At 34.9% G+C, this 15,286-nt stretch overlaps 1 long non-coding RNA gene across 1 annotated transcript; it reads left to right on the plus strand.

Moving 5' to 3' along the window:
- Positions 1–2,816: 2,816 nt before the first annotated feature.
- Positions 2,817–9,732, plus strand: LOC103472738 (uncharacterized). The gene is made up of 3 exons (XR_534919.1): positions 2,817–2,906; positions 6,672–6,845; positions 8,899–9,732. It is a non-coding gene; the product is annotated as an uncharacterized LOC103472738 (long non-coding RNA).
- Positions 9,733–15,286: the final 5,554 nt, after the last annotated feature.

Below are 15,286 nucleotides of genomic sequence, written 5' to 3' on the forward strand. Positions count from 1 at the left end.
TCAAATGTCATAAATGAGCCAAAACAGAATTTACAACCACACAGAGCGCTCAGTTCAGTCAACAATGTCACTGAAGATCGTTACGGGAGACCAACAGGACGCAGCACTGGATGGCTGAAGCTTTTATGCATCTGCTGATGAGGGGGAAGTGGCTCCAGGTGTGACAACAGGCCTGTGAATGAAAAGGAGCAAAGGATGTCCTCCAGGATGAAGACCCTTAAAGGTCAGTGGATCCAACATTAAGGAATGACCAACTTATTTACAGGGTAAACTATTGTTTCTGGCTCACAAGTGTATTCAAGTCAAGGATAAACTTTGTGGAAGAGGGAATTGTTTGTCCTCACAAAAGAATTGCTGCAACCCTGGGAGCTGTAGTGGTTTCGTATATGGGTGACACATTACATGAATAAGTCATTGGCCCAAACTCTATTGAGACAGGAAGCTCAATTCATGGCAGTGGCAGGTAGTAGTGGCACGTCTTGGCCACTAGGGTGCCAGAGGTGTCATGGCTGCTGCCGCTGTTTTGGGGAATTCCGATGTCAGTTTTTAGGAAACGTATTAATATTTTTGCTTGTTTGCAATTATTATTTTTGAAATGATGATGTCATTGGTTATTAAACCATGGATCCTGCAATATTTTGACTGTCAGCTGTGGCAGATTCAATATGAATGTTTACTTTAATCAAATCAAATCAATTAAACAATACACATTTATAAACATATAGCCACCACTGATTTGCTGGCAACTGACAAAATAATAAAAGTGGTCTCATCACTTTTTCCATGACTAAAAGTATGTCATGTGATAAATTTGAATTGATAAAAAAAAAAAGTTATCTGCATATTTAATAACTTGCTTTGGCACAAGCTACACCTGACATGTTACAGTCTGTGTACATATTTTCTTATGAGGATTTCTTTAAAATATTTTCTAAAAGTGTTTTTATATATTTTTTCCATCGTAGGTGTTTTATTTTCAGTAAAGATTAAAAGATTGTCTTTTAGTATTTTTAATGTGTGTGTGTGCATTCTAAGGAAAATTTTATTGTAGTTTCACTCTGACTCTGTGTCAACAGCTGATGAAAGGGAGGTAGTGTGAACTGGAAGCAGATGAGGTGGCATTCTGGGAAGGAGGCGCCTATGAGGAGGAGTCAGGATGGAGTAAGGTGGCGTTTACGTTTTTAGATGTGCCAAAGGTATAAAACACTGGAATGAAATGGCTTAATTCCCTCCTCCTTGTGTAGATCAGTTCTCCAGAGTCCTGCTAATGACCTAATTATTCTACTCAGGCGTGGTGCAGCAGAGGCACATCTAAAAGTTGCAGGGCAGTGGCCCTCCAGGACTGGAGTTTGACACATGTGCTGTAGATAGGCTTGCAGGTATAATACACTAATCAGCTAATCTGAATAGTTTTCATTATGTTTGGATCAGCAGTGAATTTCTATAAGACAACATGAAACATGTCAGGTTATTTGAATCAGCCATGATGACACCATGTAGCATCACTTTAGGTTTTGATTTTAACTGTGCAACACTTTTGACTGCTTTTAAGACCATATAGGTTAGCCTGTTTTCTCCCTAAATAATAAATAATTTGATTTAAAAACTGTGTGTTTATTTTTGTCTTTAATATTCAAATTGGTTTGATGTTTTGAAACACTGAAGTGTCACAATTATGCAAATCAGGAACAGGAGGAAAACTTCTTGACACTGCTGTAGTTTGATCACCACCAGGTTTGACTGGCGGTGTTGGTGACAGAGCTGTGACATGTACTGGACTAAGATCTGATTTCAACAGGAGTCTCTACATTTAGTTGTGCACTTATGGATTAAGTCTGAAAAAATTTCTTTTTTTATCAAAGTACTCATATTTATCAATTAGATTATAAAATTCTGCATAAAGGTTTAGATATTTGCTTTTGAACTGGGTTACAAAACTACAACAAACTTAGACAAAACAAGAATCCAGAAAAAACCCTACTGGTTTATAACTTACGGACTTTTTATTCTTATTTAACATGGGAAACCAATGCGTAGTTTTATACTCCTATTAACTTATAAACTGTGGAGTACTTTTTGTTTTTCTTTTATTTTGTTTGTATTTCCTTCTAATTCATGTAAAGCACTTTGAATTGTCTTGTTTCTGAAAATGTGCTATATAAATAAAATTAACTTACCATATGTCTCATTACTTCCTATTATCTTCCTCATCTTTTCCGCCAGTAGTAACATCAGGTTGTTGATTATTTGGTCTGTATGATGTGAAAAAAGTGATTCCATGGCAGGTTTACGAAATAAGGGTAATTTCGTCACGACCTGTTTGTTAGCAATAAAGTGTTTTAAACATTCATCTTGGTTACATGACCAACACGTCATGAAAAACTACAATAGGCAAACTACAATTTCCATACTAAGAAATCTCATTCAATGGGAGAAATCCCAGACCGGCCACTGATGGGAGATGAGAATCAAGTAGAATTGAATTGGAATCAATGGCCAGATTAACACTGTTTAGGTTCACTCACTTATTAGGTTTACATATTTTACAGAGTTTAATTTCAAAGCGGTACAACTGTTGGAGGAAGTAGTCTGTTGTTGAGTGCTGTAGAGGAAATTGGTCATGTTTTGTTTTCCATAAAAGGAGTTGTACATCTTAGATGCTTGCATGCACACAACTTCTGTTCACACCTTCACAACTGGTCAGAACTAGATAAGGCCAGTTTGATCACACTTAGTCAAAAAATAAGAAATGACCCAAAGCTTTAAGAGTTCAGGCTAACACCCTTTAGTGGAATCGGTAATGAAAATAAAACTATGAAACAGTTCCTCATCTTCGTCCTTCAGATCTGCTGCTGCGCTGCGACGGCTGATGACTCTGCTTTTAACTGGAGATTCTGCTGATGATTGTAATGTATCAATACTTGCTTTGAATTAGAGATTGAGTTAGATTTAAAACAGGGATAGTGGTGGTGGCTTAGAACTTTATATTAATTGATCACTGAATGCTTTTCCTGTTGTGTTGTACCACATTGCGTACCATCCATCTATTCATTATTTAGCACAGTGTTTCTCAACCCTGGTCCTCACTGCCCCCCTGTCCTGCATATTTTAGGTATTTCCCTTCTGCCACACACCTGAATTGTATCTCTGGGTGATTAACAGGCTTCCGCAATACTTGATGGTCATGCAATCATTTGAATCAGCTGTTCTGGAATAGAAATACATCTAAAACATGCAAAGCAGGGGGTCGGTGAGGACCAGGGTTGAGAAACACTGATTTAGCACCTTTAATACTTGCTGGGGTGCTGGTGCCTATCTCCAGCTGGCACCAGGTGAGAGGCGGGGTTCAGCCTGGACAGGTCACTGGTCCATCTCAGATGCTGTAATTGTAGTCTTACTCTTATAATAATTACTTTCTTCTTCATTTTTCTTTTATGGCTGTTCTGCTCTCCGACACTCAAAACAAGCACATCAGACCAAAAATGTCAAACAGGTTTGCATGTAGACATGCAACTTTTAGATATATATGTTTTCTGCACCTTATTTGTAAATGTTTAAACATACAATGCCAGTTAGCCACACTCATTAAGGGAATGAATAGCATTCGATAAATAAAGTTAATGCTATCAGTATCTCAGTCGGTGAAGTCTTCCAGAATAAAGACTTTGGCAAGATCAGACGTATGGGACCAGACACAATAACTTATATGATAATAAAAATAAAGTTAATAGCAAGTGTAACTGTAAAAAAAATACATAAATAGACAGTGGGAAGTGTCAGAGGAAAAGTGGTATACTTACTTATATTATGTTTATAAAGCACGGTATAAGGCTAAAAAAAAAGTTGCTTTTGCATAATACCTCTCCTTTAAGTCATTCTGCAAATGCAGGTATATGGAATTTCAAAGTGAATTTTAAACTAAATCTCAATTTGCCCTAAAATTACTCCCTGGGTTCAGAATTGACACTAATGGCCGCGTTTCCATTACAAATGTGCACAAAACATTGTCAATATTACGCTAACATGAAAACCCCGTGGCGTTTCCATTAAATACGAAATTAAATTAAAATCACTCACAAATAAGTTTTCTCACAGGATAAGTCATTAAAAATCATGCCATGCCGTCATCCTCCTACCACGTCCTGTCGTCTTTTGTTTTCTACAAGAATCTTTATTTAACCAAATAGCAAATATACAACAAGCAAATGAAGTATAGAGAAGAACACAGTATTTACACAAACATGCATCCAGGGGTGGTAATTAAATAAGTACTTGCAAAGATTTACAAATGGAAATTGTCCTGAAGTCTTTTTGTTGGAAGAGTCTGTTACTAATTCAACATATAGTTCCACATCCTTAACAGAATGAAGAAAATATGTTGACTTATTAACAAACTTACATTTATAGATATAAAATTTAGCAAAAGAATTTGCTAATTTCTTATAAAAAATTTTTGCATACATTCTGGGGCTTCTAAAGAAAATAAACAAACAAAAACCCCATTTACCCATCGTGAGGAAACATCCCTTAAAATACGTTCATTAAAAAATCTGGTAAACTCCTTACAAAACCTAGGTGTTAAGGGTCAATGTTAAACATGATGAGTCAATCATTGGACCACCACTGCAAAAAATGCTAATATTCACGTCTCATTACTTCCTGTCATCTTCAGCCGGTTGCTGATCATGTGGCCTGTATGATGCGAAATAAATGATTCCATTGCAGTTTTGCAAAATATGCTAATGTCAACATGACTCTGTAAACAACCCCATAGGTTTAGCACCACGGCATCTTTGTCAGCAATAAAATGTCTTAAACATTCGCCTTAGTTGCATGACCAACACAAACTGCCACTGTCAAACTGCAACAATAGGCAACTCTCATCCTGAGGAATCCACTTCAGTGGGAGAAATCCCAGATGGGGCACTGATGGCAGATGAGAATCGAGTGGAATTGAGTAGGACTCAATGGCCGGGGTAACTCGGTTTAGCTTCACTCACTTGTTAGTATTATAGATTTTTTCTTATAACTGTTTTGAGTTGAACCTCAAAGCGGTACAACTGTTGGAGGAAGTAGTCTTCTGCTGAGTGCTGTGGAGGAAATTGGTCATGTTTTGTCTTCCATATAAGGAATTATACATCTTAGATGCTTGCATGCACACAGCTGCTGTTCACACCTTCACAACTGGTTAGAACTAGATAAGGCCAGTTTGATCACACTTAGTCAAAAAATAAGAAATGACACAAGTTTAGGCTAACACCCTTTAGCGGAATCAGTATAGAAAATAAAACTGCGAATCAATTCCTCATCTTCATCCTTTAGTTGTGCTGCTGTGTTGTGATGGCTGATGACTCTCTGCTACTAACTGGACATTCTGCTGATGATTGCAATCATATTCACAGTCAATCCCAAGTAACTTATTAAAGCTGCAGTACACTCTAAAAAGTGTATTTGGGCTGTAGTTCACTTTATGGACCTATTTACATTAATCTCACTTAATTCTTTCGGTTAAGTGATGGAAACTTACTTTTTTGAGTCCTGATGGCCTGAGTTTCATGTCTTCCCTTGCTGTCATTAATCACTTTCCTCTCTAACTACTGTAAAATAGAGGTCGCCTGCACCGAAAATCACTGATTAAAAGGAAATCGTTTATTAGTTTCCTTCTTTATTTAAAGTAAACTAAAGGATTTGAGTAAGACTGACTTAAACTTATCTTAAACACACTTAATAAATTCAGTTAAAAAGAAAACTTAATGAACTGAGTTGGTTAAACTTAATGAATTAAGTTGGATAAACTTAATTGAGTTACTTGTTACCAATTGAAGCAGTTCAATTAAGTTAGTTCAACTAATTTCTTTTTACAGTGTATGTATCTTATATGTAAAAATATTTTTTACAGATTTGTTAAAACTGTCATGGCAGTGCAATATGAGACATGTAATATGTGAAAAGATTCAACTCTTCTGCCTTTTCCCAGTGCTAACTGATGGTAAACATCACTCTCTTAACAAGTAAAATAAAAAGTTATTGTTCGTGTATTGGTTTATTGATTAATGTTGAGATGGAATATTCCCAAAAATATTAAAAAACACACATGAAAAAAGAAAATAACTTTTGATTTACATGTCAGCTCCTAAAATTACATCTTGAATAATGAACAAACTCAGAATCGGTTCCTTTACTGAGCATAGCTCAAGGTTTTATTGCTGCTTTATTCATCTCACAGCTTCTCCCTATAAACTCTGTATCTGTTATTTTCATTTTCATGATGGTTTTTATTCACTGCTGGCCTCTAATGGACATCTCTGGTATCTGCAGAACAGCTGGTTTTGACATTACATTGCACTCTGGTGGACCTGCCTTCTAAAGATAATAGTTGTCACTGGACTTTATTTAGGGGTATCAGAGCTCAAATGCAATACTGTTCACAGTTCTGTCATTCTGCCATTCTGTCATTTTCCTGTAACTTCACGATGGAGTGTTGTCTTCAAATATAATTTCTCAAGTTTAGTCTATATATGAAATGCAAAACCATGGTTCAAATACACTGCAATATTCCAAAAATCTACAAATAATATGTTGTCAAAACCTGTGTTCATGAATGAGAAAATAAGACATGTTAGGTTTTGTGCTCATTTGTCCCAAAACGATTTTCTTTTTTGTCATTTTAGAAAGATGAACATTGTTCTTCTGATCGCTGTTCTTGTCCTGGTGGATGGAGGGAACGCAGCCTACAATACTTCTCCTTGTACAAAGATGCGTAGAAGAGATGCATACGATGACTTTCTTCGCAAACACGTTATCCAGGATCATTTTGACTTTACCTCAGATTATGAATGGGAGCTGTAAGTTATCCTGAAATAAATCCATTTGTCATCCCAATTTGATGGGATAAACAATTCAACATGCCAGGGTACAGTTTGCTATGGTGTATTAAATGATGCTTAGCTAAAATACTGGACTCCTATTTTAGAAGGAAACTGCAAGACTTGCCACTCACATATCTGAGTGATAACATGTGACAATTTATTCTTTTTTTGGTATACTGAATAAATGAGGTTAGGAAGGTCAGAACAAACCACTGATACTTACAATAATGAACAAACAATGAAAACATACAAGTATAAAACAAACTAAAACAAATAGAGTGGACTAAAACAACAAAAAAGGAGAAAATGAACAAAAAACAAAGAATATACATGGACTTGCCAAAACTGTTCAGGGTTAGATGTTGTTAGATGGATTGTGTTTTTTGCTTAGTTTGTCATGTTAGATTTTATTGGTTTCCTACTTTCACTGGCAAAGTTCCTTCTTTTAATGTAGGGCTAAAAACATGGTTCCATAAGATAATAAAAAATAATATATTTTGTAGTTAATGCTGTCAATCATATTGCTAATAAATACAGCTCTGCTTCTGAAAATGCAATCTCAAAATTGAAAATGACAAAATCAACTTGTCATTTTCTCCTCAGATCACCACATAGCCACACTCTAAAAAGTGTTTTTGGTTGTAGTTCATTTTATGGGCATAATTACATTAATTTCATTTAATTAATTTGATTTATTGATAACAACTTATTTTTTTGTGTTCAATTAACTTAAAAGTTACAATTTCACTAACTTAAATTAACTTAAAGGAATGTTCTACTTGGATTTTACTTGAAACAACTGAGTTCAATGCCAATTTCATATTCTATGACTGACCAACTCAATTTATTATGTTTATCCAACTCAGTTTACTAAGTTTTTTTAAACTTAATTCATTAAGTGTGTTTAACATGATGAATTTAAGTCACGCTTACTCAAATAATTTATTTTTGTCTAAAAAAATCATTTAAATCTCTTTGACTAAATCCTACAGGAAGTCAACTCAAACTTTTAAGTTGTTCCAAACTAAAAAAAACCTATAATATCCAAAATTACAATATCACTCACATTATACTTAAAATACAGCTAGAATTTAAGTGATTTTAAATGTATGTTTTAATATGTTATTTTAGTTTTTCAAAGATCCTGTACACTGAAAAAAGAAAATAGTTTATCCAACTGAATTTTTTAACTTGGTTAGACTTAATAAAGGGGGGACGATGTGTAGCAAAGGTCATCAGGCCAGGAATCAAACTAACGACGGCCGTGTCGAGGTCTAAAGCCTCCTTATGCGAGTTCTGCTTAACCCCTGCGCCACCACAGCAATATTCTCTAAAAAGTGTATTTTAGGAGTACACTTTTGAGGGTGGACTCTCAAAATTGTACTTGAAACAATTAAGTTTCATATCCGGCATCTGATGTCATTACACAAGCTTCACCAGGGATAGGTCCTCTACATGCTGTGGTGGCGCCAGGGATTAAGCACAACTCACATAAGGAGAGACCTTATTTCTCGATGTGGCTGTTATAAGTTCGATTCCAGCCTGATGACCTCAGCTATGTGTCTTCTCTCTCTCTCTCTTTACCCACTTTTCTGTCTAACTACTCTCAAATAAAGGCTGTCTGAGCCTAAAAACCCTGGTAGAAAGAAAATAATTTATTAGTTTCCTTCTTTATTTGAAGTAAATTAAATTATCTTAGTGAGACTGACTTAAATTTGTCATTTTAGACACACTTAATGAATTCAATAAAAAAAAAAAAAAGTTAAATTAAGTTGGATGAACTAAATTAATTGAGTTGGAAGATTATAATATATTAAGTTGGATACATTTAGAAAATTGAGTTGGCCAGACATAACTTAAGTTGGTTAGACTTAATAAATTAAATTTGATACACTTAATTGAATAACTTGTTTACCAACTGAAGCAATTCAATTACGTTGGTTCAACTAATTTCTGTTTACAGTGCATCTCAATACCAGTTTTTTTTGTTGTTGTTGTTGTTGTTTGTTTGTTTGTTTTGCTTTTGCAGTTACCTGAGACAACACGATCTCTGTGGAAGATTCTTACAGTCCTTCGTTGAGCAAAGAGATAAACATCTTTATGTGAAGATCTGCAATGGCTTTGGGAAGCGTCAAGGGAGCAGCAACTGGTGCACCAGCACCGACAGAGTTAGACTGTATAATCTCCAAGTCACTGGGGATTGCACAGTTAGAGCTAGGCCAGAACATAAATATGTGACTGTCACTTGTGACAAAGTCGACAACCGCTGCCTTCCTGTTCACTTTGAAAAGATCCAAGACAATGAGCCAGACGATACAAATGAAACTTGTCAGCCAAGAACTAATCTCTGGTTTGAGATCTAAAAACTTCTTCCAAGGTTAGAAAAAATGTTGTTTTGCTTTGCCATATCCCTCCATATTAAGCTTTGGTTGAGCTTTTTGCTGGTTTTAGTTGAGCGTTTTTCTTAATTTTGTAAGCAAATCAGAGCTACCATGGAAAATGTACCATTTGACTTTTAAAATATCAGCATTGAGAAATTTTGGTGATGTATTACAAAGAGTCAGATATTGTAATGAGCCTTGGGTACTAAAAACAATAACGCTTTGCAAAACCTCTGAGTTTTTTAGTCCTAATGTTGAATAGAGAAGTTGTTTTTTTAATTGATGTTTAAATTAAATTAGGATATTTGCATGGGACAATAGAAATGTCACTAGGCTTATCTACATCTCTATATAACAGATAAACGAAGCATGGGCAATATTTTATGTAATTTTGCATCCCTGATAAAAATATATGAAGTACATCTTACAATCATGACAGTTTTACATTTCACATTTCACAGCGAAAAAACAAAACATTTTCAAAGAACGACTTTTTGTGTTTAAATGATCATTTTGCTAAAGATGTTTCCAAAGCTGTGCAGCATGTTGCTTTGATCTTTGCTTTGCTCCAATAAAAGTTCATAATCATTCATTCATCCTAAGTTCTGTTGTCATTCACATTTATTTCATTTCATAAGCTCCATTGTTATTCAGCGTCTTTGTTCTCTTTTCAGCTCGTGGTTTTGGTTTTCCTGACAGAAAAGTCAAAGTTGGGAGAGCAATCAAAACAATGAAATCATTGGTCATGAAAAATACTGATTCCTTCCTGTCATTGGAAATAACAATATTTTTCTTTTTTTTTTTTTTTTTTGCTTCATCACAAATAAAAAATAAAAATAAAAACTTTTCTGAAACTGGCTAACTACCTGCTTATAAAAGCTGATTGCTCTACAAAAAGAATAACCAACTTATTTACAGGGTAAAGTTTATGATAAACTAATGTACTCTTAACTGAGCCAAAGATAAACTTCCTGCTGTTACTTTGTGGAAGCGTTTGTCCTTACAAAAAAATAGCTGCCACCCAGAATTGATAGAAGATGTGTTTGTTTGCTTTCTAGAGATGATGGGAATGCCCAAAGTTTTCACTTCCCATTTAATAATTACACACGGGTTATATTTTTAGTCAATATGGAGTATAATTGACAACGCTGGACTTTTGCGGAGGGTTTGTTGGCAACGGAGGGTGAAAGTTCTTGCATGTTCTCTCGGTTTACTTTATTTAAAGTAAACTAAAGGATTTGAGTAATATTGACTTAAACTTATCTTAAACACACTTAATAAATTTAGTTAAAAAGAAAACTTAATGAACTGAGTTGGATTAACTTAATTGAGTTACTTGTTACCAGTTGAAACAGTTCAATTAAGTTAGTTCAACTAATTTCTTTTTACAGTGTATGTGTCTTATATGTAAAAATATTTTTTACAGATTTGTTAAAACTGTCATGACAGTGCAATATGAGACAGGTAATATGTGAAAAGATTCAACTCTTCTGCCTTTTCCCAGTGCTAACTGATGGTAAACATCACTCTCTTAACAAGTAAAATAAAAAGTTATTGTTCGTGTATTGGTTTATTGATTAATGTTGACATGGAATATTCCCCAAAATTCCAAAAAAACACACATGAAAAAAGAAAATAACTTTTGATTTACATGTCAGCTCCTAAATGACATCTTGAATAATGAACAAACTCAGAATTTATAATGGGCCTTTCGGTTCCTTTGCTGAGCAAAGCTCAAGGTTTTATTGCTGCTTTATTCATCTCACAGCTTCTCCCTATAAACTCTGTATCTGTTATTTTCATTTTCATGATGGTTTTTATTCACTGCTGGCCTCTAAAGGACATCTCAGGTATCTGCAGAACAGCTGGTTCTGCAGAGGGCAGCATGGAGATAAGAAACTCAGACAGGTTTCTTATCTCCATGCTGCCCTCTGTCAGGCACTTAAGGACTCATTTACTTGGACACAAAGCAAACACTGGAAAACAGCTTTTGTTAAGTGAGTGGACGGCCTGCTTCAATGATTAGAAATGGATATAGATATTAAAAAGGTTCAGAAATCAATATTCTTCCAGAACGTCTTGAATATTGAATATCAGCAGAAATAATTCCTTCGTCCAGCTATATTGGTTCAGAAAGAAAAAGTTGTTTGAAACAGAAAGTTGATTGAATATCAGTTTGTTATTTGGTTATGTGGGCGATGCATAAATGCACCACCCACATTGCATATATAGGCAACATAGGCGGCGACCCAGAGCGGTTTCTCGTCCAGGGTGGCATGAACATTGTTGTTTTTGTTTAGCTGCTTTGGACAACATATTTGCTTCTTAGCACAAAATATAACAGTTGGTTCCGGGTGTACCCCGCCTCTCGCCCGAAATGTTCGCTGGAGATGGGCACCAGTACCCTTCCCAACCCCTCTAAGGGACAAGGGTGTATAGAAAATGGATGGATGGATATACAGTAACAGTTGTTAATATTTAAATTCTTCTAAAACAGAATGGGACAGTAATATTGTATTCATTAATAGCAATAATGTTGTGATGTTATATGGACCATGTTAAAAAGCCTTTAATAACTGGAAGATTTGTTGCTCAGTTTCCCATTCTGAATATTTCACAAATTGGAAACATGAAGGCCTGTTTGATTTCAGCTGTTTGCTCTCAGTACAACATGATGTCAATCATTTTACAGTAGTTGAGATTGCTATGCTAGCCTGCCGTAATCACTCTATTACCTTAGCCTCCGGCAGTCTTAGTGCGACGCTCAAGAAGAGCATGGCAGAAGTCATGGTTGTTCAACGGAGAAACAATGGGGGATTTCCTGTCAGCTCTTTAGTTCACAAAAACCAAGGAAAAAAGAAAGAACTGGTAAGAGCGCACGTGGGGTCAGTGCAACCGGGACCACGCAGCACTGGGTAACAAGCTCATGCTGGGTCCACTCAACCCTTTTTTATTTAGCTAGCTTCACAGATTAGCCACATTTAGCTTGCAGAAAGAATGTCAAGCTGCCAATCGAACAAAACTCACACAGATGAGTTACATACAGGATGTTTTGACACAGAAAATATATTTTTTTATTATTTCCCACAATTTTGCCAATAGTAAAGATGAAAATAATAAAATCTCAAATAACTATAATAATAAAAAAAAAAGTTATTCAAGGGAAAATGTTAAGGTATGCACAGTGCGAACCGCCGTACAGCTGCAGGCGCTGCTGAACAGATAACAGTTGGTGGTTCAGCTCACCGCAGTCATTACTTGTCATCATGTTGCACTAACAAGCAATCATTGCAACATGACAATTAGTATTTATCAACCTGTCCATGTAAGGGTCTGGGCCAAAGCTTCCTTAAACCCTTTAGACGCAAGTTGGTCACAAAAACAATTCAATAGCCAATTTATGTATGTGTATGGATATTAACTGTATACTTTCATAAAAGTGTTGATGTTTTGGGGGGGTGGGTAGCACTTTCAGCAAACACTTTTATTAAAGTAACTCTACAGCTTATATATTGTGACTTGCTATTGTTACATTGCGTGTTCACAAAACATTTCTGGCCATTTCAAAACACAAATGGCCAGTTAGAAAGAAGTGGCAATTGTCTTACAAATGTTTTTACAGTTGTTTTCTTTGTTAGCAATATGCAGACACCAAAGATAAAAATACTGAGACATCAATTTAACAGAAGAGGACTAAAAAAATTAGAGCATTTGGAAGTTTTTTTTTATGTTGAGAAGAAATTGGAATTGATATCAAAGCTATGCTAGTTGTAAATTTAACAGTGGCTGGTACCGAGTCCTGATACGTTGATAAGGGTTTGTGTTAGAAATTTATCCCATATAAAGGTTGAGCTAAAATAAAAATGCAGCTCAACACAATGACTTGAGGTCGATTCCAAGGTCGACAATGACCACTCCACTGCTGCTGTTGCCCAACAGGATGCTGAAGGAAATTGGACTTTTAAGACATCATTAATTTCAGGTAATTATATTCATAGAGTGAAACATTATGTTGACCATATGTTAATTTTGATGATTTTCTGCTTACAATTAATGCAAACTTGACATTTAAGTTTAGAATATAACATCAGTTAGATAAAAAAGAAACAGTATGTGTTTATAATTAGAAATGTGGGCTCAAAGTTTATTACTTATTTAAAAGTTAATATTTTCAAATGATACTTCTAATGTGACAAAATTTGACTCACTGGAACCACGTTCTAATGTATTATATGTGACTGTATGCAGTGCTGGTTCGATGCTTTTAACCTGGATACAAACAGGAAACTTTTATATTTATCCTTCTGAATCTGTATTTTTGTTATTATTTCCACATGAGTAAAATTATTTTATTGTTTATTGTTCAAATCTGTATTCTCTAAAACCTGTATAGTTTGGTTGTGTATGCAGAATCCATCCATATGTCCATGTTGCAATTCAGCAAAAAAAAAAAAAAAAGCCACAATGATCATTTTTATAGGGGCAATGCATTTTTAATTGGTTTCAATTAATTCAAAGATTTTATCAAAATTCTGTATGCCACAACAGCCAGTGAAGGAACTTGTGCTTTCTTACACAACCGGTGCTGCCCACACTGTTTCCCAACAGCAGTTGGAGACACGTTGCACCTGGACTACACATGATATTATCTCCAGGGTTTCCACTAAACAGAAGTGCTTCGTAACTTGTGTCACCATGACAGACATTACAGAGTAAACTAGAATAAAATGGTTTGATTGGCTATTGTTTGTTAGTTGCACTCAAGTAAAAGTATAAAAGAGAAGAAATATAGAAGAACTCCACTCTCAGGAGAAGCAGATCGTCTTCATTCACACACAGAGACCGACTGATCTGAGGTGAGCAACAACTCCTCACAACGACAACATGTTAAGAATTTGGTCAACCAGTAGAATGTGTTTTTAGGGAATTTATTTTAGCTGATCACCTTTCATTTGTTTTACTGCTTTGATTTTTTAAATAAAGAGCATAATATCGTCATGTATTTGGGCCTGAAAAAGCAATTATGATTTAATCTGACAGAACTTCTAAATGTATCACTTTACAGGAACAAAAGCTTCTGTAAATGTCCCAAAACAGGACAATTACATTCACTTTACATATATAATAAAACGTCTTAACAAAAGAAGTTAGTGCGGTTAATTTTACATAAAAAAAAAACATTGAGATCTGTTTAAAGCCAGTTTTTTATTTCACAAACAACATATTTCTATTCAATCCCAAAACAGAGTAACCTAATCAACAACTAAAAATACATTTTGGAAAATTAACAAGTTAATTTTTAGGCTGGATTTAACTGACTTGACAGTTTGGATATATAAATACATTTGATTCAAGAATCAGGAAATATAGAATTTCTTTTAGCTTCAATCCACCAACTTGTCAGAGACAACTGTGAAACCAAACAAAAAAGAACGTGAAATCAAATTTTACAAACTAACAAAATGCATGGAACACATTGTTATATTTCTCTCCTGTTAGAAGTAAAAATAATAATTTATTGTGTGGGTTGGCTTATTAATTAATATTGAGATGGAATATTAGCAGAAGGACATTAAAAAGCACAGATAAAAAAGGGGTTAATCTTTGATTTGGATGTCATTTCGTAAGTTAGCCAGCTCACTTTATTTATGGTCTTTATTAAGCTGTTTGTTCACTGCGACTCTCTAAGAGGCATCTATGGAGAACAAATGGACTTAAGATCTCATTGCACTCTGGTGGACCGACCTCCTAAAGGCAACAGTTGTTAAGTTTATTTAGGGGTGTCAGAGTTCGAATGCAATGCTTCCCACACTTAAAACCATTCTTTCATTTTTCTGTAACATCACATTGAATATTTTAGTCTGTCTCATATCACATATAAAAAGGTTCAATTAGTCCAAACACACTGCAATGTTAAAAAAAAAACTGATAAAGTAGCTATTTGTTGTTTAAGAGAGGTTTTCGTTCATGAAAGAGTGAATAAACTCATTTCAGATTTTTATATAAATTTCCTGACAAGCATTTTGTATATATATA

Source organism: Poecilia reticulata, linkage group LG11 (assembly GCF_000633615.1).
Source record: "Poecilia reticulata strain Guanapo linkage group LG11, Guppy_female_1.0+MT, whole genome shotgun sequence".
In the NCBI taxonomy this organism is placed as follows: domain Eukaryota; kingdom Metazoa; phylum Chordata; class Actinopteri; order Cyprinodontiformes; family Poeciliidae; genus Poecilia; species Poecilia reticulata.